Consider the following 24412-nt stretch of genomic DNA (forward strand, 5'->3'; position numbering starts at 1 on the left):
TTATTACTGCATGCAAACTAGAGATAAAATGCATTAGTACCCTTTATTAAAAAAAAAAAAAAGCATTAGTACCTACCTGTGGTAATGGATACATACACACGTGAGAAATTTGTATAGAAATACAGGCACACACAAATGAGTACAATTAAGGTTGGGGAAACGTCAATAAGACGGGTGGACTGAATCAATGTCAATATCCATTCTGTGCTATATTACAGTTGTGGAGGACATTACCATTGGGAAGAACTGGGCAAAGTGAACAAAAGATTTCTTTGCACTATTATTTTTTACAACATGTGAATCTTCAATGATCACAAGAAAAATTTCAATTAAAGAACATTAGTATGGGGCACCGGGGTGGCTCAGTGGGTTAAACCTCTGCCTTCAGCTCCGGTCATGATCCCAGGGTCCCGGGATGGAGCCCCACATCGGGCTCTCTGCTCCACAGGGAGCCTGCTTCCTCCTCTCTCTCTCTGCCTGCCTCTCAGCCTACTTGTGATCTCTGTCATATAAATAAATAAAATCTTTAAAAAAAAATTAGTACAAGTTACGTTTTGTATAAAATGTGTCGTTGCAAGTTACATTCTGCTTCCCTCAATTATCCATATTTAGGGGATTTAGGGACAAACAGGCGCCATTATTTATCTCGGGGCCCCAAATGTAAAGGAGAGCAAAGTGCCTAGAAGGAAAGAGGTCAACAGCACAGAAACTGCTTTTGCTACTTCGATCTTAGTGAAACTGGCACAAGACAGTCACCGAAAACGTTAGACAAGTTCTGCCACAGAGGGATGACTTTACCCAGCCATTTTCTGATTTACCCACTGGGTATAATGTGTCACTACTCCGCTTCCAAATGTGGCGATAAAACTATTTTTTTTTTTTTTTAGAATGGAAGAGAAATTTATCCACATACACAAAAGGAGCGGCCTGAAGTTGCCTGATGTAGCATTTTAAAATTCGGGGAGTTTTTGCCTAACCCATTACTTTCGAAAAGTACAACCCACAGGGATGAGAGAACTCAACTTCTTGAGCAAGCTGGAGAAGACCGTGCTAGCAGGGCAGATTGGTTTCCCTTCCCAACAAAAGGGCCGACTTCCACTTGAATGAGCGCCGCGAACTTTTATGAAGTGTGAGAGGGGAAGAAATGGCAGGCTGGGAATCCGGCCCCGGGAAGGCTTCCACCGCGCCACAGAACCACCACCTGAATTTCCAGAAAAGAAACTTCTCTTCCCCGAACTTGCAGACTTCCACGAGTCCTGGAGCGCTCTAAGGGGTCGGCCGAGCTTCCGCGTCCCGTAAGAGGGAAACTGAGGCAGGGCGGGCGCGGCGCGCGCAGCTCCGGGCTCGGCGCCCGCCCGGAGGAAGAAACCCAGGCTTCCAGAGTACTCCGCGCGGACGCAAGCACCTCGAAGCCTCCCGCCGCCCCGCCCTGCTCGGGACAAAGCCCGGGCCCGCGCCGGGAGACAGGGCGGGGGGTGGGAGGGTGGGCAGGGCGGCTCCCGCGCGCGCCCCGCTCCCCCGTGGGCGCGAGACTCCGCCCCGCCGTCCCTGCGGGGGGAGCCCGTGCCCCAACGGCAAGTCGGCCCAGCCGGGCCCGCCCCGAATCCCCATGACGTCACCGGCGGCGGCAGGCCCCGCCCCCGGCCCCGGGCGGCAGGCCGCATGACGTCACCGAGGCCCCACCCCTCCGGAGCGAGTTCGGTCCTGGCGTTCATTTCATTCCTGTCCTCATTCCGAACATTCTTAGCATCGCTCGCGCCGCGCCGCGCCGCCCGAGCCGAGCCGAGCCTCTGCAGCCGCCGCCGCGGCCCCGCCGCCCGCCGCGGGCGCCCACCAAGCACTTTGCAGACTCGCTTCCACCCTGCGGGCCAGTCCGCGCGGCGGGGCCCGGGCCCGGGGCGGCCGCGTCCGGGGACAGGCCATGCAGTGAAGCCCCCCCACCCCGACCGCCTTTGCCTGGAGCCGCGGGCAGTAGCCCAGTGCGCCCAGCCGGCCCCGGGGCAGGAGCGGTGCTAGGCAGGGGTGGGGTGGCCCGGCCCGGGGACCGGGAGCCGGGGAGGGAGCCGGGCACCGAGCTGCGGGCGGGGGAAGCGGCGCCGAAGTTTGCCTCGGACTCGCCGGGCGCTGCGGCGGCTCCCTTCGCCGAGGTAAGTTGGCGCGCGGGGTGATGCTGGGTGCGGGCGGCGCACCGGGCGCCGGGGGGCGGGGGGCCGGCGGCGCGTCCGGCTCGGGCAGCTCTTTCTCTGCGGGCTCCGCTTTGTGTGCGGCGGGCGGGCACGCGGAGGGCCGGGGCCGGGCCCCGCGCCCCCTTCAAGGTGAGCGGCCGGGCGCCGCCGCGCGAGTTGCCGGGACGCCAAGTTGGGCCGCGCGCTGCGGAGTCCGCGCGGCAACAGGCGGTCCCCGGCGGCGGCCCTGGAGGCGCCCGGCCGGCCGCGCCGCGCCCCCCGCGCCCCCCGCGTCCCCCGCGCTCCCAGCGCCTGCCCGCTCGCCCGCACGCGCGCACACGCACACACCCTCACAAGCTCAGCCGGTTATCACGGTTTGCTCGGGGAAGTCAGAAGTTCGGAGCGGGCGCGGGCGGGGAGAGCCGCCGGCGCCGCCTCGGAGCCCGGAGCCTGCCCCCACCCCCCGCCGCCGCCGCCCCCACCGGGCCCCCGGGCGCCCGGGACCCCCGAGGCCTGCCCGGGGTCCGCGCCGACTCGTGCTGCTGGCGGGGGTTCGCTCCTTCTCAAAGATGAAAGAAGGCACGGTCGCCTTTGCCGCTTCTCCAGGACTGTTGCTGCTGCCGCCGCCGCCACTTCATTGCACATTCAAGTGGAAAATTTTCAGGAGTCAGCAGAAACATTGTGTCCAAAAAAGACTGAGTCGCAGTTACCACCAAACCCTGGAGGAGACTCTCCCTGGAAAACTTCCCTTCGGTAGGAAATACTGGGGGATTTGTTTGTTTATTGGAAGAGAAATGATCCCCAGGAGAGGAGAAAATCAGGGTGTACTTCTAGCCTTTGTTCGTAGCAGCAACACTGTTTTCAAAAGTCCAGAGGCCGGCTTTCAAGAAAGTTCAACTTCCAGGAGTTTCTTTTTTCTAAAATGCGTGTGTGTGTGTGTGTGTGTGTGTGTGTGTATTTCTTTCTTTCTTTTTTTTTTTTTTAAACTGAAGCAACATTTTAAATGAGTTGAAAACAATGGAGGGCTCACACTTCCCTTATTCTTCTCCCACGAAAATAAATAAAATCCAGATCATAATTTTCTTTGCTTTTTAATTGTCTTTCTTTTTAAAGATTTATTTAAAGTTGAATGGTGTCACTGTATAAAAATATTTATGAAACAATGAAATAGCAGCCACCAGCATTTCTCAGGAGGCTTGTTAACTTCTCAGAAGCAAGTGGCTGCCTGTGATTTGCAGAAATGAAAATTGACCTCAGTAAGCACTGGAAACTTAGAGACAGATGATGTTCCAGGAGCGGGTAATGTAAAAAGGCCTGTTTTAAAAACAGTGCCTTGGAGGGAGCCCAGGTCCTGGGACAGAAAGGTCTGCAAAACCTATCAGATTTCAAAATGGTTAAACAAGAAAAATTTAAATGCTACAGATTCTGCAAAGGAGCAGAACACTAAAACATTTCAGGGCAACCGCATGTTTCTTCCTCCCCACCCTCCTTGATTGTTTCTGGAAGTTTTGGTGGTCTGATCGCTTGTGGTGTGCTGGGTTCCTGCAGGTGGTTACCTGAGTAGACTGATCCCTTTTAGGAGCCTGGGATCTGCCTGCATTGTCAGAACAGGCAGTGAGTGGGCTCCTTTCTCTGCAGTCTGCAGTGGCCTTTACTGGTGTGTCCTGCCCGGGGCTTCTCTGCCAGGGTACTCTGAGGCAGTGCTTAGGGAACATATCTTAGGCTGTGCCCGTGCTTCGTCCTTTCACTATCGGGTCTGCCCTTTTGTAAAGATCAGGATCTTCGGGGCCAGGCTCAGATCTAACTTTGCTTAAGAATCTTTCTTCTTCAGAAGGAAATAGTAGAACTAATTACAAAGTGACTCAGGAAAGACAAATGGATTTAGTTGAACCTTTGTCAACAGCGAGGTTTTGAATCGTTGATTATTTTGGGGGGAGGGAGGCTTACTTTTCTAATCTCACTATTTCCATAAATGGTCACAGATATTTTTGTTTAGTATTTCTTTGTATGTACAACTTGGTATTGAGCTCTCAGGTTTCAGATTTTAAACAGAGTTTGTAATTCTTTTATTTGTTGTTGGCATAAAAAAATGAGCTGATAAGCTGTATTCATTACTGAATTTTTGCTGATGGTATAAAAGTGCCAATGTAGACCATTTTATTTTACTTATCATTATTATTATTTGGTTTGCAGTTTTAGGGGAACATTAGAATAAATTTTTTTTTTTTTACAATTTTGAGACAAAACCAATGTGACACTTTGCCTTGACAGTAAGATTTGAAAAAACAGAGGAAAGAATCTTTGTATAGATTCCACCTCTCAAGTGATCTTTCATGGAGTAACAAATAGAACTCCATCCAGAGACCATGCTTGAGAGATTTATGGAGTTTATTGGGTTGTGTGTGTGTGTGTGTGTGTGTGTGTGGTGTGTGTTTTTCTTTTTCCTTTTCCCAAAACATAAACCAGGACTCACCACGACATGTACTTTAAAGAGGGATGGCAACCTAGTTTAGTTTGAGCCAGATTGAAGCAAATTTCTCACGGAGAGGCGGAGAGGTGCTTCCTTGCATTGTGGTACAATGTGTGCCTAGGCCCCAGCAGCGAACTAATTATATGTCAGGGCAGGTTTTGGGCGGGGTGGAGGGTGGGGGGGGGCGGGGGGGGGGAAGGGGGAGAAGGGGGAGAAGAGGGGAGAGCGACACTGTGGGGGACGTCAGCTTCTTTCAGCTTCTTCCCTTTTCACTCTACCTCTCTTACAGCAGGAATTACGTATTCAGACTCTCACTTTGGAGGACTAATGTCTCTCATATTAAGAACAAGGACAAGCAAGTCATAATGAAAAGGGTGTTCGGGGTTTTTTGCTGCTTATGCTAAAGTCCTTCAGTAACAGTGCAGCTCAGCAGTATTAGAGGGCATTTCTCAGTGGGAAAATCTGAGAAGAATATACTTGCTGTGGATCGTCCGTTTCCAGATCATATCTGTTTTATCTTCAGTGGAAAAGTATGTACCAGGAGCAGTTGGAGAATGTTGAGCTCAGATGTTAGCTAGGCCTTTGAAGAAATGAGCTGTGCCATGAACAATATTTTTAAGGTTTCTTGTTTTAGAACGGGTTGATCTCTCGTGTGTGGTGGTCACACCAGAGCCTCTGCATCTGTGGGATTACTTTTTTTTCTCTAATCTCATGTACTATTATGTGTTAATTGTGAGCATAATTATACTGCCTGCAAATGAAAATCGTGGTGCTTTATCGCTCAAAAGGTTGGTGCAAATGACTGCGTTTAGGAGCCAGCATGTGTAAAAATGACCGTGTTCACGTGCAGACAGTAGGTAGATAGCATTTTTAAGTTTGTATTTTAGGCACGTTGTCTTATTCCCAATAAAGAGATTGCGAAAGAGTAAAAATGCTGCCGAGTGAAAGCTGGGCCTAGGGGTTGGATCCACTTAGTGGTAAAACTTTGTAGGTCTGTTTTTTCCAAAGACTGAGGACAACGGGCCAGAGCAGGTGTCCGGCCGTCTCAGCAGTGGTGCAGGGAAATCAGAGCCCACCTTTCTGTCCATAAAGGTGCGTACTGCACTTCTTCCTTAGTGGTCAGAGACTGCAACGGCAGCAAGGGCTGGTGTCCTACTTCTGACCTCAGCAAAAAAAAAAAAAAAAAAAAAAAAAAAGTACTGTAAGCTTCTTGCCCTTTAGCAAACTTGGGCTCTGCTGCTGGGCTATTGAGGACTGACTGTTTTTCTTATTTTTTCTTATTTTATCGGTAGAAGCCGCAGATGACGCTATGGTATTTAAATGAGATCCCAAATCATGTTTGAACAGTATCAGTGATATATTTTATTCTTTCACCTTCACAAAGGTGATAAAATCAAGTAATTCAGGTCCGTGCTAAGGCCTTAATGTTTCAGGGTTGGGCGTTTTGACAAATACAAGCTTCGTGCCCCTGGCATTGCAATGACTGCATACTTCCCGAGATCTGGGAAGTTTGGGCCTTCCCTCTGCTGGGATAATTTGTGGAATGCTGGAATATTTAGATCTAAATATCTGGAGTGTTTGTGTGTGTGTTTCTATTTTGTCTCAAAGCTGTGAGGTACTGAGAGTCCCCAGCGTGTAAAAGTTCTCATCATCAGCTTCTTTGACCCTGTCCCATGTCGGAACTTAAGAGTTGAAATAAGAGTTGAAATTCAGCCATCTCCTCAGAGAGATTCCGCTCTCCTCTCCTGGTGCGGACTAAGAGAATTTTGGAATATGTATTTTCACTTTAGTGAAAGCAAATGGGATGCCCTGAAGCGTGGGTTTCGAGGATGATATTTCTTGAAGGGTGGGTCCCACTCCCCTCTTAAGTACTGTCCACTGGCTTTTTGCATGGTTGGGAGGATTCTCAGAAAAGAGTTTCCATAGCCTGAGAGTCCTAGCTAACTGTGAAACCACTGGCCTCTCTTCTGATTGGAAGGGGGAGGGGGATCTTAGAGGCGGTCTTTCCTACTCTTGGGGCAAGCCAAGGGAAGTCTCCATCCTGGGTGTATTCTGCCTCCGCACTCCGCATATTTACCATACCCATCAATATTTACTACCGTGATGTAATGCTTTCTGCTCTTTTTCATGTTAGTTTTTAAGGCTCTGCCCTAGGATTTCATTAGCAGTTTTAGTTTGAAGAACAGGGCCCAGCATTGGAAAATGGGTTTAAAAGAAAAAAAGTGGCTTACTAATGAACAAGTTAAGCACCACCATCGTCTCCAGTGGGGAATTCTGGTTGCTTTTAGGCATCTGACAGATTTAGATGTATGTGTACAGTGACTGAAACACTATTGACTGGGAATATACAACAATGACGAGTGCTGTTGTTTTTACTGATATATAAACTGAAAAACTGCTGCTAATGGTGGGAAATGTTAATTATGTGAGAACATATTGAACTTATATTCTCTGGCATGAACTTTTAAAAAAAAATGCATGAACTGCGCTGCTTTTTTATAGGCACAGCTTTCTAATTATCATAATTCAGTTCAGCTCCGCTCTTGGATGGAGTTCAAGTGCAATCTCAATTTAACTTGAAAGGTGGTTTTTTTTTTTTTGGTGTTTTTTTTTTTTTTAAACTGAGAATGTTTAAGAAAATTTGAAAAGTTCATCCAAGAATATTGTCTGCTAAGGTGTTGGTAATGGGGGGGGGGTGAAATGAATGTCTTTTATAATAGTTAACTAGATCTGAATGTTACATTGACTTTTTTTTTGCTTTGCACTGTATCCAAACCTGCATCTTGTACATTTTTGCACAACCAGATGCTCTGTGTTGCTGAGTTCTCTTTGAAAACCAGTTATCTTTTCCCTAATAGTAAACTAAATAAATGAATATTTTATTACCATTAATGGTACAATCTCCGTAAAGACAGGATCCTCTTTAGAGGGCAGAATAGAAAGCAATAAATGCAGAAACCTTATGAATTCATTCAGGACAACCCACCATTAATCTTGGAATACCAACCAAGCCTTTAGAAGGTGATCTCCTCATTTGTTCGTCTTTACATCTTAACTTGATGGCACTCTGTGACAGGAGTCATCTTTGACAGCATTCATGCCACTGCCTTCTGTCCTTTAAATTTTCTCCGACCTTCGTGCCTTTTCCAAGAAAAAAAAAGTTAATGAAGGCTAGGAGCCAAATCCTCTGTGGAATCAGTTTTAATTGGAAGAAAGAACAACTTCAGCTGGACCTTCCGACTTTGGTCCGGTCTGACTTCTGCTGAAATGCAAAGAGAGCCCGCAGAAACCAAATGACTTCATTTGCTCTGGCACTCAAGAGCCGAATTCACTTCCACCGTGGTGAAATAAAAGGAGCCAAGTGTTTTAAATAGCCACTCCCCGAGGCCCGCCCGCCGGAGTGTTTGGAGAAAAGCGCATTGTCTGCTTGCCGCTCTCGCTGGGAGCCGGCCGGACCCGCCCTCCCCCACCAGGCAGCTCCCTTGCCTGAGCTGACATCTGGTTTTCTCTGTTCACCTGAAACATACCTGCCTGCGTGCGCACGCGCGTGTACAAACACACATACACACACACGTACACACATATCGCGGGCAAGCGTGTGTCCTGTAGGTAGCGCGTGGAAGGCGTGTTGTGTTTCAAGTCCCTCCCGGGATCGGGGGTGGGGGGAGCCACAGGGCTAATAGCACAAAATAAAATGTAAACACAGCAGCCGCTGCACATGCCGCTGCTGCTGGGTTTCTGTGGGCCGGTGCTCTGGGTAGGCGTGCCTATTGTTGTGGCCGCAACAGGCGGCAGAAGTTGGGGCACCATATGGCGGATGTGGGCCTCAGATAAGCTGTCTGGTAATTTAGCTTATCAATAGCATTTTGATATGCTTCATTTTCAGATCACCCATCACTGCGGCTGGGGATGTCCTGGGGGCTAACTGATTGCAAACCATTGAAACCATTGTGAGCCATGCTTCCTTTGGTGGAATCTCTTTCAACCCATTCTCCTGGGCTGCCTTTTCATCTCAAAGCCTTTGGGAGATCGTGGTGGGTAGAGTTAGAAAGAACCCCATCAGCTGAGGGGATGGGCAGCCCTGTCCTGAAATCTGGAATGCTCAGCAAAGACCTCAGCAAGTATTTTCATAGTGAACAAAAACAGAAAACAAGCTACCTGATAGCATTTTTTTTTTTTTAAATATAGGCAGAGTTGAGAAATTCCCGTAATTCAAAATCTGCCTTTGTTTTAAACATTGGAGAGATAAGATAAGGCTGCTATTGTTCATTCTTATTTTGATAAAAGGTTTCTAGTTTTGTTGTGCTTTCAAAATACCTCCCTAATTTCCTTTCACCTTTGTGTTTTACCTTAATCCTAAAATATAAAATTGATTGATGTCTGTATAACTGGAAACCAGGGAAAGAGCCCTCTGTGATTTGGAGGCCGAAGCATCTTCCTTTATGACTTGGATTGTTAAAGAGGGACATACTTCTAGAACACTTCTACTCAGGTGTCTGGTGAAGCTGAAGGAAAACTATTCTGGTGGGGAACCAACAGAGGGACTCTTTCCTGAGTGGCTGGAACCAGCTCAGGGATTCTGCACACAGTAGGTGGCTCCATGGGGATTTGTGCTTATCAGATGTGTGAATCTTCTTCAGCAAATCCATGTGTCCCCATTTCCTGCCAGGCGCTGGGGGAAGAAGCCGGGGTCAGACCTGCTGTCCCTATCCCAGCCCACCGTGCCTGGGTGTTCTTGCTCACCTTTCCAGGCACCTCACTTTCCCCACATTTTGACTGCCGGGTTTGTAATGCACTGTGCACAGATCCTTTTGTGTGGCTAATTCAGGATGATTCTGACTCAAATCCAGGTCAGCTACTTTCCACGCCTGCCCAGGGGAGCCTCTGCTGCGCCCGTGTTCCCACCTGAGCACCTGCACTGCAGCCTCCACAGATCTTTCAACAGCCTGGACGTACCCCTGGAGATTTAGGAGGGCTGGGCCGCGTGCAGAGTTTCTGTATTTTTAAGAGGTCGGTGATGGTGTCTGCCTCTGGTTGGGAACCCTTGCTCAAGCCAGAGCCAGTCAGTCTAAATTTGGTCATCCCTCCTAACTCCGAATGGGATTTTTCTCCCCCCTGTATTTGTGAACAAATACTACATCTTTATGGAATTCACTAAGATGGACTTGGTTGGTTTTAAAAATACAGCCATACACAGAGAAGGTTGTACCTTTCTATTGCAGGAAAAGCAATAAAATGAACAGAGCCATCTTCCCCCTGTTTGGCAATCATCTGTCACACCTTGGGAGCATAGCCGTTGATTCCAGATGTGATTATAGAGGTGAGGTGTGTGTCAGGCTTGCCGGCAAGGGGTTTGAGGGACTAATTCTTGTCTGGCTGCTTGCAGAGATGGTTTCACTTCCCGGGTAGTGAGGCTGCTCACAGAGCCCTTCAGGTGGTACCCCTTGATGTAGCAGGGTGGGGGGATGGGAGGGGTGATCCTGATGGCGTCCAGGAGAAGAGCCTGCTGCTTTTCATTCCTTTCCCCCCTCTTCCTTGCACCACGGGCACTTTGAAATCCACATGCTCCCGGTTTTTTGTAGAATTGCTGCTTGCCTCTGGTGGTTCAAACATGTACAGGTGCTACCTGGTGCTAGGGATTTGGTGATCGACCAAAGGTCGATAGAATGGTGATCAGTGAACACCCCCGAGAAGTTTGTAGTTCGACAAGGGAAACCGGCCTGTGAAGAGGTCATCAACGTCCAGTGGGGAGGCTGTATGTTCTGTACTTCCGTGCATTCTGAGATGCAACTTTCTGTATATTTGAAGTTGGGACATGTCCTGCCATCGTGGCTGGCTGGGCAGTTGTCACAGTCTGGAACAGGTGCAGGAGAGGAAGAGAATCCCTGGGCCCGATCCGGGGCATTCCTGAGGATGCTCTTGATGCTGCCAGGGCTCTTGGAACAAGGGTGAGAGTATATAGAAAAGCATGGGTGTTGATCTGGCTCTGAGAAATTGTTTTGGGTATACCTTACCCAATTTATTTTGCTTATTGTTTTCCTTTTTAGGTGCAGGATTGACATATGCTAAAAAAAAAAAAAAAAAGGTACCTTGTTTATGAAATTAGATTTTTTGAGTGATGGAGCAGCATCCTGGCATGGTTTGTTTCACAGCAATAGTTTTTAGAAACAAAATCATGTTGCATTTTACAACCATTGGTGTGTTCAGAGTTGATGAAATGTTGGAGAACCATGTTTGCATCTCTATCCAAAAAAATTTGTGCGATTTTACTTTATTGACAGGGGTTGTTTTGAGGGAGTGGATTGGGAAGGGACTTTTATTTTTTTAAGCATGTGTTGTTTTTAGGAGCATGAATTTCCTTGTGTAGCATCAGAATAAAGGGAAAATAAGACTGTCGTCTGAGTGCTCTTGGTAATAGCCAAACAGCTGTGTTGCTCAGGGATAGGGATTAAGGAAAACTTTGCAGAGAAATGGGTGTTGGAGTTGGGTCGTAGGGAAAGGGTTTTATTTATTTATTTTTTGCCAGATGCCATTTTGGGAGTAGTGCGGAACTAAGTCATTAAAAAACAAATGACCGCCTGGTGGCGGGTATTATGGAGGGCACTGGGTGTGGTACATAAACGATGAATTCTGGAACACCGAAAAGAAATTAAAAAAAAAAAATTAAAGCCAAAACCAAATGACCCCCCCCCCCCAAACACTCTAGAGTGGTGACCTCAACCCTCAAAACAGCTATGGAAAAGGTTTATTGCTGGTCATGAGCCTCTGTAGATCTGAAACTTGGATGTGAGCAATTAATTGAAAGGAGCAGAAGGAACTGGTTGATAAGGTGAAGGGGGGAGTGGTTTTCTGATTCTGGTTTGGAAAAAGGCAGGATAATACTGTAGTTTTAAAGACCCAGGTTTGGAGTAGGACACTCCTTAGCTGGACTCATGGCTCAGTCACTTTCTGGTTTTGTGGCCTTGGACAAATTGCCCTCTGAGCCCTGGTGCCCTCATCTCTGAAGTTCAGTAGAATGCCTCCTGTATGCCTGACATATAATACACGCCCAGGAAATAGCAATTTCTTTTTTTTTTTTTTTTTTCTTTTAAAAATGTTATTTAGTTGTGTGTATGTGAGATAGAACAAACAGGCAGGGGAAAGGGGCAGAGGGAGAGGGAGAAGCAGTTCCCTGCTGAACAGGGAGCCTGATGTGGACTTGATCCCAGGACTGTGAGATCGGGACTTGAGCTGAGGGCGGATGCTTAACCGACTGAGCCACCCAGGTGCCCCCAAAAATAGAATTTCAGATGTTACCTTGAATGCCAGGTCTTCACAGATTTCCTGCCAGGTCAGCCTGGACAGTGACTCTTGAGGGACACCCAAGGCTGAGGCAGAGTTACTTAGAAGAGCTGGGCTTCAGGTCTTCAGACAGATGGATTCAAATCCGTGAGTGGCTGACGTGTCCCATGAAGTCCGGGACCATTAATCACTTTGTACCATAATTCCTCTATTCATAAGTGATGGAGGAAACCCATCAGTAACTATATAATATGTGAGGTCATTCTCTGCCGAGTGATTGTATGAATTAAATGGAAATGCTTCCAAAGGTGGGTAGCATAGTGCACTTTTGTCCACCAGAAAGGAAACCTCTTCCCTTAAATTCCTTTTTTTTTTTTTTTTTTTTTTAAGATTTTATCTATTTGAGAGAGCAAGGAAAACTGAGGGGGAGAGGCAGAGGCAGAGGGAGAAGCAGACTCCCCATGAGCAGGGAGTCTGATGCTTGGCTTGATCTCAGGACCCTGAGATCATGACCCCATCTGAAGGCAGCTGTGTAACCGACTGAGCCACCCAGGTGCCCTTCTTCCTTAGATTCTTGCTTGGAAGCCACGCTCCTAACTTTGGGATTGGGTTCTAAGAAGTTCTCTAAGATGGTTGTATGCAACTCCTCTTTTCACAGAGAAACTATCCTTGGGGCCCTCGAGCTGCTGAGGAAACATTAAGAAACCATCCCGGGAGTTTGAGGTTGGATCAAGCTTCTGGTGTGAGGAAATAAGAGAGTTATCTCTCCCCCTACTTTTGCTGCCCCCATTGCATTTTTGTTCTTTAAGTTAATTTTTTAAAGTAGGGTCTGTCCCCATCATGGAGCCCAATGCAGCGTTTGAACTCACAACCCTGAGATCAAGACCTGAGCTGAGATCTGAGATCGAGAGGCGGACACCCAACTGAGCCACCCACTTTCCTTTGCACTTTTATTTTATTTTACTTTCTTTAGTATTATTTTATTTTTTTAAACTTTCTTTAGTATTTTATTTATTTTTTTAGAGTAGGTCCCACTGGGGCTTGAACTTAGGACCCTGAAGTCAAGAGTGCATGCTCTACCTACTGAGTCAGCTAGCCACGCCCCCTCCCCCCACCCCCGCACCCCCAGTGCACTTTTTAATACCTGTTTGGGTGCAGGCTGCTTAACTTCTCTGCTCTGTTTCCACATCTGGAAAAGGGAGCTGATGCTACCTACTCTGAAGGGTTGTGGGAAAGTTTAGGTAAGAGCTAGCTCAGTAGGCTACAGGTGTGACAGCTGCTAGACCCCCCCAGGCCATCCTGGTCATCTCAGTGCTCCAAGCTCTGAGATGAAATCTTTGACCCTTGTATTAGACTCCTTTCTGTGGACCTTAAATATATTTCAAATGATTCACACTGTGTGAATGGCAGCCCATCCATTCTTTTGCTAGTGTGTTTGCATAGTGAAGAGGATGTTGGTTAATCCAAGATAAGCATCTCTTTGGGTTAGCACCCAGGTAGACCCAGGATAGATGAGCTGGGTCTCTTCTGGAGGCTGGTGGGTTGTAACCTGTGTTTTCATAGTCATCTGCCCAAAGCTGGTCAGCTACACTTGAACAGGGTGTGTCCATGTCCCCACATTTTTCGACTGGGGCTACTCCCAGGGACAGGTCTGAGCAGGCAGGGCTACTTTGTGTGAGCCAGGGCTGAGGACCACCTGCATTTTATGGACTTCTCTGCTGGTCTCTTAACCAGGTTCCACGGAACTGTGTGTGAGTGAATCTGGTTTTCTAGCCTTTAAATTAAGAATTAAGATGAAAGATGTTAAGAGAGATGAGTGGACATGGCAGGAGGGATGAAGGCTTTTGGAGGTAGGCAGGCAGAGCCTTGAGGAGTGGAGAGAGGCATAGTTTAAAATCACTCACAACCTGTGACTCTACTAAAAGCCACTGAATTATATAATTTTAAGGGGTAGATTTTATGGTATGTGACTTGTATCTCATAGAATCAGTGTGGCACCGAATCCAGTGAATCACACTGAACAACATATGCACTGTGACACCCCCCCCAACATTTGTTTTGCTGGTCAGATGATTAAGGTTGATATGCAGAGTGATGTCCTAATACAGGTTTTTTTTTTTTTGTGCTAATACAGGTTTACATTTCTGCTTGTTTCCTGCTTTTAGTGAGGGGCCTACAGGTACCCATTAGAAATGTCTAAGGCGGAAGATTGCCTTTACTTTTAGAAATAGGGACTTCAGGGGCACCTGGGTGGCTCAGTGGGTTAAAGCCTCTGCCTTCAGCTCAGGTCATGGTCTCAGGGTCCTGGGATCGGGGCTTTTGGCTCAGCAGGGAGCCTGCTTCCTCCCTCTCTGCCTACTTGTGATCACTGTCTGTCAAATAAATAAAATCTTAAAAAAAAAAAAAGAAAGAAAGAGGGACTTGAGTAATGCAGAATGATCTGCCTCTCAGTGATGAATGCTGACTATGTTAGCTGCCCATATGGCTTACACTTAAGCCATCCTAGACCTCAATAAATACCAGCAAGGAAAACCTGGGAGATGAGGCAGTGAAGAGACCCGGAAGGTACCTGTGGCCCCAAGTCCAGTATCGAATCTGCTTTGTAAATTGACTTAAGAGGGGAAAGAAAAGAACCCCGAGTCAGGCTAATGTATACCCCAGGTTTCAGCTTCTGCTCTGGCCAGTTTTTTCTTAATCGTAGCTTAATTGTAGCTTGGTCTTGCTCCTGTGTCCTCCCAGATGCTCCCTGTCTTCCGCATAATAACTGTTTGTGGCAGCTTTTATCCACTGGTATTTTGTAAAGGGTCGTCCTCTTCCGTTCCTTGTGGCTGTGTGCGTGCTTGCCTTTCCCGTCCTGCTCCTTGTATCTGAACAGCAGCTAATAGCACCCCCTTTCCTCTCCAGTGCCCCAACTTGGACGATAATCTATACAGTCATTGTACTATTAGGAAACTATTGAGGAAACTGGATAACCTCCTTTACTTAAGCAGAATGGAGGTAAAATCTTTGGGCAGGCGGTCTTTGTGGCTAGGGCTTGAGTTCCTGATTCTGGAAGGTGTGCCCCAGGCTGTTTCTGAGAGCAGAGCCTCAGCCACCGAGGAGCTTTTTCCTCTAAACCTGTGCTACTTTTTTTTTTTTTTAAATTTATTTATCAGAGAGAGAGAGGGGGAGAGAGCGAGCACAGGCAGACAGAATGGCAGGTAGAGGCAGAGGGAGAAGCAGGCTCCCTGCTGAGCAAGGAGCCCGATGTGGGACTCGATCCCAGGACGCTGGGATCATGACCTGAGCCGAAGGCAGCTGCTTAACCAACTGAGCCACCCAGGCGTCCCTAAACCTGTGCTACTTTTAATCAAATTGCTTCAAACCCTCTGCTCTAATGCAGATCAATTCATAATGTATTTAAAAAGAAAAAAAAAGTGTCCATTCATCGGAATGATTCAGCGTTGGTTCATTTCCGTTTTAGACTAGCAAAGTTTAATTGAGAAGTTTTTCCCAGTGGAATTCTGAAAGGTTTCTATTGTGTGAAATTCGGGGATTTCAGATTATATTTTAGGACTTGTGGTCTCAGTGCTCTTGACAGTCTTCAGTTTCAGGCTTGGTTCTCCTTGTTCTTTGGGACACTGTGGGATCATGTCCTATGACGAACCTAAATCTATTAGGCAGAGAAAGTAGCGTGGAATTCAAGGAATTTTAGTCCTTTGCTTAGAACTGAAAGTAATTATAACAACCCTGCTCAGTTCCAGGTGGTGGTTTCGACACCATTATTTATTTAGTTACTGTATCCCGTGCTTCATGCAGTAACCTCGGGCAGGTGTTCAGTGCCCTGCAGTGTCTTCCAGGTCTGGCCATTGTTGTTGAGCTCTGAGGACTGTTTCCTCCTTGGGGCAGTTCACAGGGAGAAGGCCCCTCTGGAGGCTCCTCCAGAGGCCAGGGTCCAGGTCCCTCCACTTGGCAACTGTGTAGAAGAGAAGGCTTGGTTGGACAGCCCCTGGCATTGGTGTTTGGTTTTCCCTGTGCCCTTGGGCAGGCAAGTCACTTGAAAAGCTTTCCTTTCCCTCAGGGAGGCTGATGCTGGGCCCCCGTCCCCCAGTCTGCTTTTGAGCTGACCTTTAGATTAAAGAGAGAAAATGTGAGAGCCAAGGCAGAAATGTCTGGAGAACCGCATCTTTTTTTTTTTTTTTTTTTTAAGATTTTATTTATAAATCACAAGTAGATGTGGGGCAGTTAGAGAGAGAGAGAGAGAGAAGCAGGCTCCCTGCTGATCAGAGAGCCCGATGCCGGATTCGATCCCAGGACCCTGAGATCATGACCTGAGCCGAAAGCAGCGGATTAAACCACTGACCCACCCAGGAGCATCTTTATCAGAGTCCTTCCTTCCCCTGCCCCATACTCCCCTCCCACAGACAGGGTTTAGGGAGGAGGAGCAGTACTGCTGAGTCCCCTCCATCACTCACTTCTGGTTGCCCATCCCCAGGCTACTCCGTAGAATTTGGTAAGTAAGGGAGACTGCCCAGGTTCTGTCTTTACCATTCTTCAGCATTACTTCATCTAAACCCAAGAGCTCCATTTGTGGTTGAAGGAAGGGAAGCTCCGAGAGGTCACACAGCTGGTGTAATGCGTCCCAGGATCCGCATTTGAAGCCAGCTCCTAGATCTGGTGGCTCCACAGCTGCCAGGCCAAGAAGATGGTGAATTAAGTCACCTATCAGGCTTTATTATTATGGCATTTGAATGGAATTGAGATAGATTACAACACTGAAAACCAAGGTCAGCTTCCCCTTACGTGGTGTATTTGTGTAGAAACGGTACGCACTAACTTTGTTTTGTGTTCTTGGTGATCTCTTTTACTCTGACTTCCAAACAAGCCTGTGGCTAAGATCTTGGGTGTGACTCGGTCAAGCTTTCAATCAGGGGATTGTCTCACTTTCATTTTGTCTTCTTGAGAAGGGGCAAGAAGCATCTCTGCCCCCTTGTTTTCAGCCCTCTAAAGACTGGGAGGACCCAGTACTCTGCCCCTCTCAGACTGGGTATACTGGCCATTGAAAATGAGAGGGTAAGGCTCCTGGAGACTGGACTGATGCCATCTCCTTTATGCATGTGTATGGTGTATGTGGAGATGAAGCTGGTATGGTTGGAAGCCTGGGTTGATTATCCATTTAGGGGTGTGGGTTGTGTGTGTGTGTGTGTGTGTGTGTGTGTGGTGTGTGTATGTATGAATGTGTAGGGAGGGTGATGCTTTTTGAAAGCCTGGGACTGGACCTGCCAGTTTCTCTGGTTTTTCTCTGGAATGTGCTCTGTTGGCAGACTGTCAGAATAAGCCAGGCTTCCCCCACCCCCCATGAAGGCCTAGATATGGAAATGGCCTCATGCTGGGGTAGGCTTTAAGCAGATGACCTTGACTTCACTCCTAGATAGTATGGGGTGCTTCGGAACCTGGGAAGATGGGATTAATTCCCTCCCTCCCCTGCCCAGGTGACCGCCCAGGTAACCTGGTGGAAAATATGCTTTAGGCTGTGATACAGGGTGAGCAGTAGAGAGGGCTGAGGGGAAAAAAGGCCTAACGGGCTTGCTCAGAGCCCTTAATAATCAGGCCTCTGAAAAAGACATTAGGGTTTTCAAAATGGGAGTGCTAATGGGGTTGCTACCCATCTTAGGCATCTTGGCTGGTTTTTAATAAGAGTGGGCTGGTTGAGACTCTTACTCCTGTTCCCCTCGTTCTGGTGACTGATCCAAAAGGGTAAGTTGGAGCCACTGATTGGCCAGTTTCTGGGACATGTGCTCTTGTCTTTCCCTCTTTCCCAGTCTACTGGTTTGCTTCCTTCTTCATACCTTTCCCCATGCCTTTTGGATACTTCTGCTGTTGGCCATTTTGGCCTTGCCCTGACTTTTGTACAGTTCTCTGTAGTGTTTGGTATATTTAGCTAAGTAGCCTAACAGCTTGGCTTTGACATCAGACCCTGGTTCCATAGCTTCCAGTCTTGCTTTTACTGTGCATGTGATCTCAAGTAAATTATTTTGTTTCCTCATCTAAAAAATACAATAGTAATATGATAAAGTGAAAATGGTGAAATAATGGTGAATGGCCCACAGTGAGCTTTGCCATGTTGTCTCCCCCAGCTGGTTCGTAGTCCCTGGTTTTTTTTCTGCCTCCAGCTCATGCCGCCCCTCCCTGTTTCTGAGGGCTTTGTCCCAGGCGGGATGGCCCTGTCTGATGGGAGCTCATTTATTTGCTTTTCCATCTTCCTCTATTGGGTTTAGTTTTAAGCTTTTTCCCAGCTTCCACTCTTTCTGGATTTCCTGCTCTGTTGTTTTTCTCTCTTCAGACAATTTCCCTTTTGCTTTCACATTTTTACACACAAGACACACATACGCACACGTGTGTGGCTGGACTCTTCCCCCTTTCATCCTCTGTTCTTATCATCCCCCTTTTATTCTCTGCTTTTATCACTATGAGCTCTTAGAGGGACTGCCCCTACAGTTTTCTGAGTTTCACCAAAAATGGTCATCAGAAAAGCACCACTTTTTGATTCTGCGGCCTTTAACACTGGAGAGCATCTTCAGGCTTCTGGACTTAAGAGCACTCTCAAGAGTTGTTACTCTTTTGAAAAGACTTAATGAATTCTCCTTCTCATGTTTATGAATGTGTAGAATTACACACATTTCTTCTACGTATCTCTTTGACCTTGGGCAACCTCTTTAAACTTTTGAACCTCAGTGCCCTTACCTATAAAATGGACCTGGTCGTGTCTTCCTCCTGGATTATAGCAAGGGTTAGCACAGTGCTGGCAGAGAAGGTAGTGTCCCATAAGTCACCATCACTAGGTAGTCACCACCTCTGGGTGATCGCTGTCACCCAGTAGCTAAAATTAGAATGCCAAGGACCTCTTCCTGGAGCAGCTCTCTGTGTGAGGGAGGGGGACAAGAAAAGTATCTTAGATTTTATTTGAGATCTTCAACATTTTTATTATGAAAAAATTCAGTACAATAGAGGGCAGTGGACTTCCCATGTCCCGTCATCCCTCAGCAATGGTCATCAACTCCTGGCCATTTTTGTTTCTTCTAAACCCCTGGCTCATCTCCCACTGGATTTTTGTTCTGAAGCAATCCCAGATGTCATACCATTTCATCTGTAAAGTTTCCAGTAAGTGCTTAAAAACTAAGACTCTTTAAAAAAAATACTAACTGTAATATCAGCATCATAACATTTTAATAATAATTCCTTAATATAAAATATCTGTAAAAGTAACCTTTCAGATTTCCTTGAGTGTCTCGTCATTGTTTTCCCACAGTTGGATTTGTTGAAATCCAGGTCCGGACAAGATCCACGGGTTCTGTTTGGTGACTGTGTCTCTCAAAACTCGTTAGAGACCTCCTTTCCCTCCTTTATTTTCCTTTGCAGTTGGTTTGTTATAAAAGCCTCACTGTGTCTCTCTTGAGTTCCTTTCTTTCTGGATTTTGCATCCTCAGGGTGCCATGGATCGTGTTCCACTGTCCTCTGTAATTCCCACAAATGGGAATTTACATCTACAAGCTCGACCTGGTTCAGGTTTAATGTTTTTGTTGGTGGGTTGGTGTTTTTGTTTTTGAGAGGAATATTTCATAACTAGTATTTACACGAGAGGCACCACGAGAGGCATGTAATCATAATGCACAGTTGTCTCTTTCTTTGTAATACTAATAGCCGTTGGTTTATGCTCTCAGCCCTTATGTGTGATTTCTTACAGGCTCTACACTGGTAATATTCCAGTCCTCTTGATCTTTCTTCATTTATTAGCTGGTAGACTCTTACAGAGAGAAATGTGCTCATTGTTTATTTGGATAACTTGGTGAATAGTTTGTACAGAAGACGCTGGTTTCAGTTTTGTCTTTTTTTGTTTTGAGTATCATGCAATCGTAGATTTTAAATTATTGGATGTTTTGAATACATTATAGTTTCTCTTACTGATAACTCAAATTGTATCATCTTTGGCCACGAGGAGTTTCTTCAGTGGGCTCCTTTGTCCTTTTGATGTTACCTGGATAGTTTTTTTTTTTTTTAACTTGGATAGTTTTTGATAGCTTCCTGCTACCCAGTCTCTTCCTGTGTATTCTTGACTTAGAATGAACCATTTCTGCTGGGATTTTGGTTCCTTGTAGTGGAAAATGGTATCTCAAGGCCAAGTGCGAGCACTAGGCTCTCTGCCTAACCCCCACCTCCCACACCCCTCCACCTTCTTCAGAAATGGATCCCATCTTCCAGGTCAACGTGTTGACCCACGGTAAATCCTTTCCTTGTGCTCTGGTGCCGTGTTGGCTTCGTTGGCTGTCATTCGCCACTTCCGTGCCCTTGCTTGTCATCTTGTCCTTTTCTCCCCTAAGGAAAAAGGCTAAGCCAAAGAATTCCACGGGGACAGTTCATGGTTTGACACTCATGGTGAAGGCCAAAGCTCACATTAATTTAGGTTTCACAGAAGACTTCAGTCAGTGCCATTGGTCATGTCTACCTAGTAGTTTGTTCTGCTCCTTGTTTAAATAACCAGAAGGTGAGAAATTCCTGGTCTTATTACCTCTCTAAGCCATTCATATGGCAGGCTATGTTTTGAGGAGATGGTTGGGGTCATTTACACACATCTGTTTGAATAAATACTCCTTGAACTAAGTTCTGTACCTTCCTTTCTTGAAGTGTTTAGGATAGAATATATTTAATCTCTCAATCATTTAAAGAATTTATCACTAATACATTATTTTTTATAAGCAAAAAAAAACCCCATTAAAGCTTTGTGGTTTTAGGCAGATTTGTGCTGTGGAGTCCTTAGAGCACAGCAAGTGTGGTGCTGTTGTGGGAACACCATAGTAAGCCTCTAAGCCTAAAATAAGTTCTTTTTTCTTTAACAGGTCTGCTGTTAGAGGTATTTTTAGTAACTCCTATCTTTGTTTCTTGGAGATTGTTTTTATACCCATGGTGGTTCATTGCAGAATATGCACTTAGGGAAGAAGTAATGACTAAAAAAAAAAAAAAAATTAAAAGCTCATTTTAAGGAAGAAGCTATATGGCTCTCAGAGGGTCCATTCAGGCCTGGAGTTTCGGCTTCAGTAATACTTTTTTTTGTTTTGTTGATGAAACAAAGCCATGAGCATTCACAACCCAGCGAAAACGGCCTCACAACAGAATGAGTGAGGAGTCCTGAGATTGTCATCACTTATGACCTCCCTGAGAAATTAACCAGCATCCTGGTCTGTGAAATTTTGGATACTCACTTAGTAACTAATGGCCTCCCCTCCCTGCATTTTATTTTTTCTTTCTTTCTTTCTCTCTCTCTCTCTTTCTTTTTAAAGGCAGTGTGCTTCATTTAATGGTTCCTCTGTATTAAAGCAAAGCATAGCATTGTAGGGGTTCATCCCCTCCCCCTTCCTCCGTGGGCACAGAGAGAGAGGGCAAGGAGCCCTGTAATTCACAGGCAGGCCGGGCCTCTGTGCCCCGAGGTAAACTCAGTTTCACAAAGGGAATTTTCATTGTGGTCCTGTGGCTCCCTGACACAGTGGAGGCTTCAGGAGGCAAGTGGTAAAAGCTACCAAAGTAAAAGCTGGACCGGGGCCACTGACGTCATGTCAGTAAATCTGCTGGAGGAGCCCCGCCGAGCAGTGCCTGCCAGCCGGCCCCTGCACTTTGGCCTCGCCTGGTCCACTGTTCTCACTGTTTCCTCCACCCCCCACCCCCCCAACCAGCCTCCATTGTTGTTTTCCTTTTCCTCCGTGCTCTGGGCTGGTGTTGAAACCCGTAAACGCTTGGAAAGCCATCCCTGGAGCTGGTCCTGTGTTTGATGCCCTCCGCCGGGGGGAGGGGGAAGCCCAAGGATGGGTGGGCAGGGGAGGCTTGAGAAGGGCTCCTCGATGATGGACAGATCTGTGGGGACCTCGTGGGAAGCAGCCAGAGGCTCCGGCTCCTGACTCTTTACTTTTAAAGTGCGTTTAGAGAGCTTTGCTCTTCAGTACTGGGCGCGTGTGTGCATGCGGGCCCATCCCCATTCGTCCGCTTGTGCGAGCATGTGTGCGTGTGTGTGGTGGGATGGAGAGAGTCATGTTCCAGGTGGAGGACAGTAGAAGTCCTGAAGTGCAGTGTTATGGAGAGGGTGATCTAAGAGAATGAGTTCCACTGGGAGTCTTCCAGTGCCCACTACTCATTGGTCCGCTCTGAACTCTCCCTGGTTTGCAACTCTAACAGATCTAGAGCCACATGCTTCTTCACATCTTGGGTATTTAGAGGCACAACCCCAGATGCGCCTGAATTAAAATATTGCTGTGCTAAATCTATTTTTACATCGAGGGGAATGACATCTAAAAATAAACCTTATCCCACCTGTTACCCACTTTTGGGAAGTTTGAATGTGGTCAAGTCACAGCCCACAGACCAGGCTTTTGATCATGGCTTCAAATGGGGTGTCCAAATATCCCTTTTCCTGCCGTTGGCATGCTGTTTGATTTTATTAACCATTGCCATCCTGTTTTTTTATTTTGCTGTGAATATTCATTTGCAAATAAGAGTGAAGCCTAAGTTCAGGTTGGGTTTGAAGTCCCTGAGTCTTAGGGTCAGAAACATATTAAAAGCAGTATCTTATCCATGAATCATTAGATGAGTCAGTTCCTGAAACCACTACAAGCCTCATAGTTCTTGGCTACAAGCAAAAGCAGGAAATCCAGGCTTCAATAACTTCCTTTCCCGGTCCTGGCTGGAGTCACATTGGTGGTTAGGTTCTGCTGTCTGCCTTTGTAAGCGGTAGGAAGATGTATGTCTGAGGAACAAAGGCACTCGAGTCAATTTACTGAAACTGTTTATAATTTGTGGTCTTGATCTGAATGTGAGGCTGCACTGGCATACCCTGCTCAGCCGTTCAGCTCTGCACACTACTCCCGGGAAGGCGGTGGGCTGGGTCCCTCGAACGGCCCCAGAAAATGCAAGGTGAATGTGGCCGGGAGCTTTGACGTTCCAGTGAATGCCCCAGCGTGTGGGCACGGACACAGGCAGGAGGCAGAAAGCTCTGGAGCCCATATGCACAGCTGAAGAAGTATCAACTTCTTTTGTTCTCTTGGTTGAGAGAGAGGGAGGGCAGAGGGAGGGAGGGAGGGAGGGGAGAATGAGAGGAGAGAGAGGGAGAGAGAGAGGGGGAGAGAGAGAGAGGAGAGGAGAGAACACATCCATGCCAGCCCCCCCCCCCCCAGCTCTGGCTTGTCTCTTACTGTTTTCTTGCAAATTTACTTCCTTATAAGCAGGGTCTTGTTTTTTCTTTTCTTTTCTTTTAATTCCTTTTGCAACGTTTCAGGCCAGTCTTACTGACTTCAAAATCAGCTTGGTAACTATTTTATTTAATACTTGAAAAAGTAAGGGAGAAGCATGAAGTGCTGAGCTCCCAGTGTAGTGGGTCCACTGAACCTCGAGTGTCTCCTCTTTAATGAGCAGCCTCCGACTTGTCTGTGTTCCTCTGTGGAGCCGACAGAGGTTGGTGTCTCTCCCCGTGCCGCTTTAGGCTTTGCTTGTGCCTTCATGGACTTTTTCGATTTTGAAAAAAAAATTAAAATCGAGTGTGATGCGTTTTCATTTACCCACTCCTCTGTTCTTTTCCTACGCTAATTGGTGTTAGCTGGCTGTGAGAAAATGGGACTGAACTTGGGCTTTTTTTCCCCACTGGGTATATATGGAATCACTGGAAGTTCTGATAGAAGTCTAAAAATAGAGTGGGAAGGCAAACCCTGTGAAAGAGATAAGGAAAAAGGAGGAGGAAGAGTGAAGTGATGGGCAGTCACGTCAGGACGCTGTCTCTTAAGTTGAGCTCGCTTCTAATGCATAGCCGGCAATGACTCAGAAAGGTCCAATTCTGTTGCAGCCTTTGTAAAGGATAAAATAAAAGCAAATGCAAAAGTTTGCCTGCCTTGTTAATGAAGCCGGGCTGATTCAGAGCACAGATAGGCTGGTGAGCGCCACTTTGTTCTTACTTGTAATCATTTGTGTTTTGTGTCTAGGTAATTTCTCTGTTCACCCTCCGTCTAGACTGAGAGGTTCGGATGAGCTTTTGAGAAAGTTAGGCTCATTTCGACTTTAGAGGTTTGATAGTCATGATATCAGACTTGAGTTCTCCAGATTTCAGGCTTGTAAACAGAACAAAACAAGACCCTTAGTCCTAGGTGAGTTTGTTAGGAAATCACTGAAAATACATTCCTCTTATTGACTTGGGAAGTTACTGTCTAAACTTGGAGGAGACTTTTCCTTATGCTGTCAGAGGTACAAACCGTTACTTTTATTTGTCCTTCATTGATCTGAGAGTTAACCTCTTTTTAATGTAGATTTCAGGCTGGGAGTACAGGCTGAAGCTGGATTGCTTACCTTCCCTGGACCAAGTTGTTCAAGGCACCAGGGATTGATTCATTAATTAAAATCAATGTAAATGGATTTGTAAGCCTCCTGTAACAGATTATCTTATTAGCAACCACACAGAGCAGCCTGTGATCGGTGAGGAATGTGTTTG

General features: G+C 46.7%; 1 protein-coding gene across 10 annotated transcripts in view; it reads left to right on the forward strand.

The window, feature by feature from the left end:
• The first annotated feature begins 1698 nt into the window (after positions 1-1698).
• Positions 1699-24412, forward strand: part of TEAD1 (TEA domain transcription factor 1) — a 261388-nt gene continuing 238674 nt past the window's right edge. For 6 of the 10 annotated variants that reach the window (XM_032358726.1, XM_032358730.1, XM_032358731.1 and 3 more), the window contains exons 1-2: positions 2059-2147; positions 2772-2918. The gene's annotated coding sequence lies outside the window, so the exon portion shown is untranslated. Of the gene's footprint in view, positions 2148-2771; positions 2919-9857; positions 9956-24412 lie in introns of all 10 variants that reach the window. The other 4 variants (XM_032358733.1, XM_032358737.1, XM_032358728.1 and 1 more) reach the window with 3 other exon arrangements.

Source organism: Mustela erminea, chromosome 9, assembly GCF_009829155.1.
Source record: "Mustela erminea isolate mMusErm1 chromosome 9, mMusErm1.Pri, whole genome shotgun sequence".
NCBI classification, from domain to species: Eukaryota; Metazoa; Chordata; class Mammalia; order Carnivora; family Mustelidae; genus Mustela; species Mustela erminea.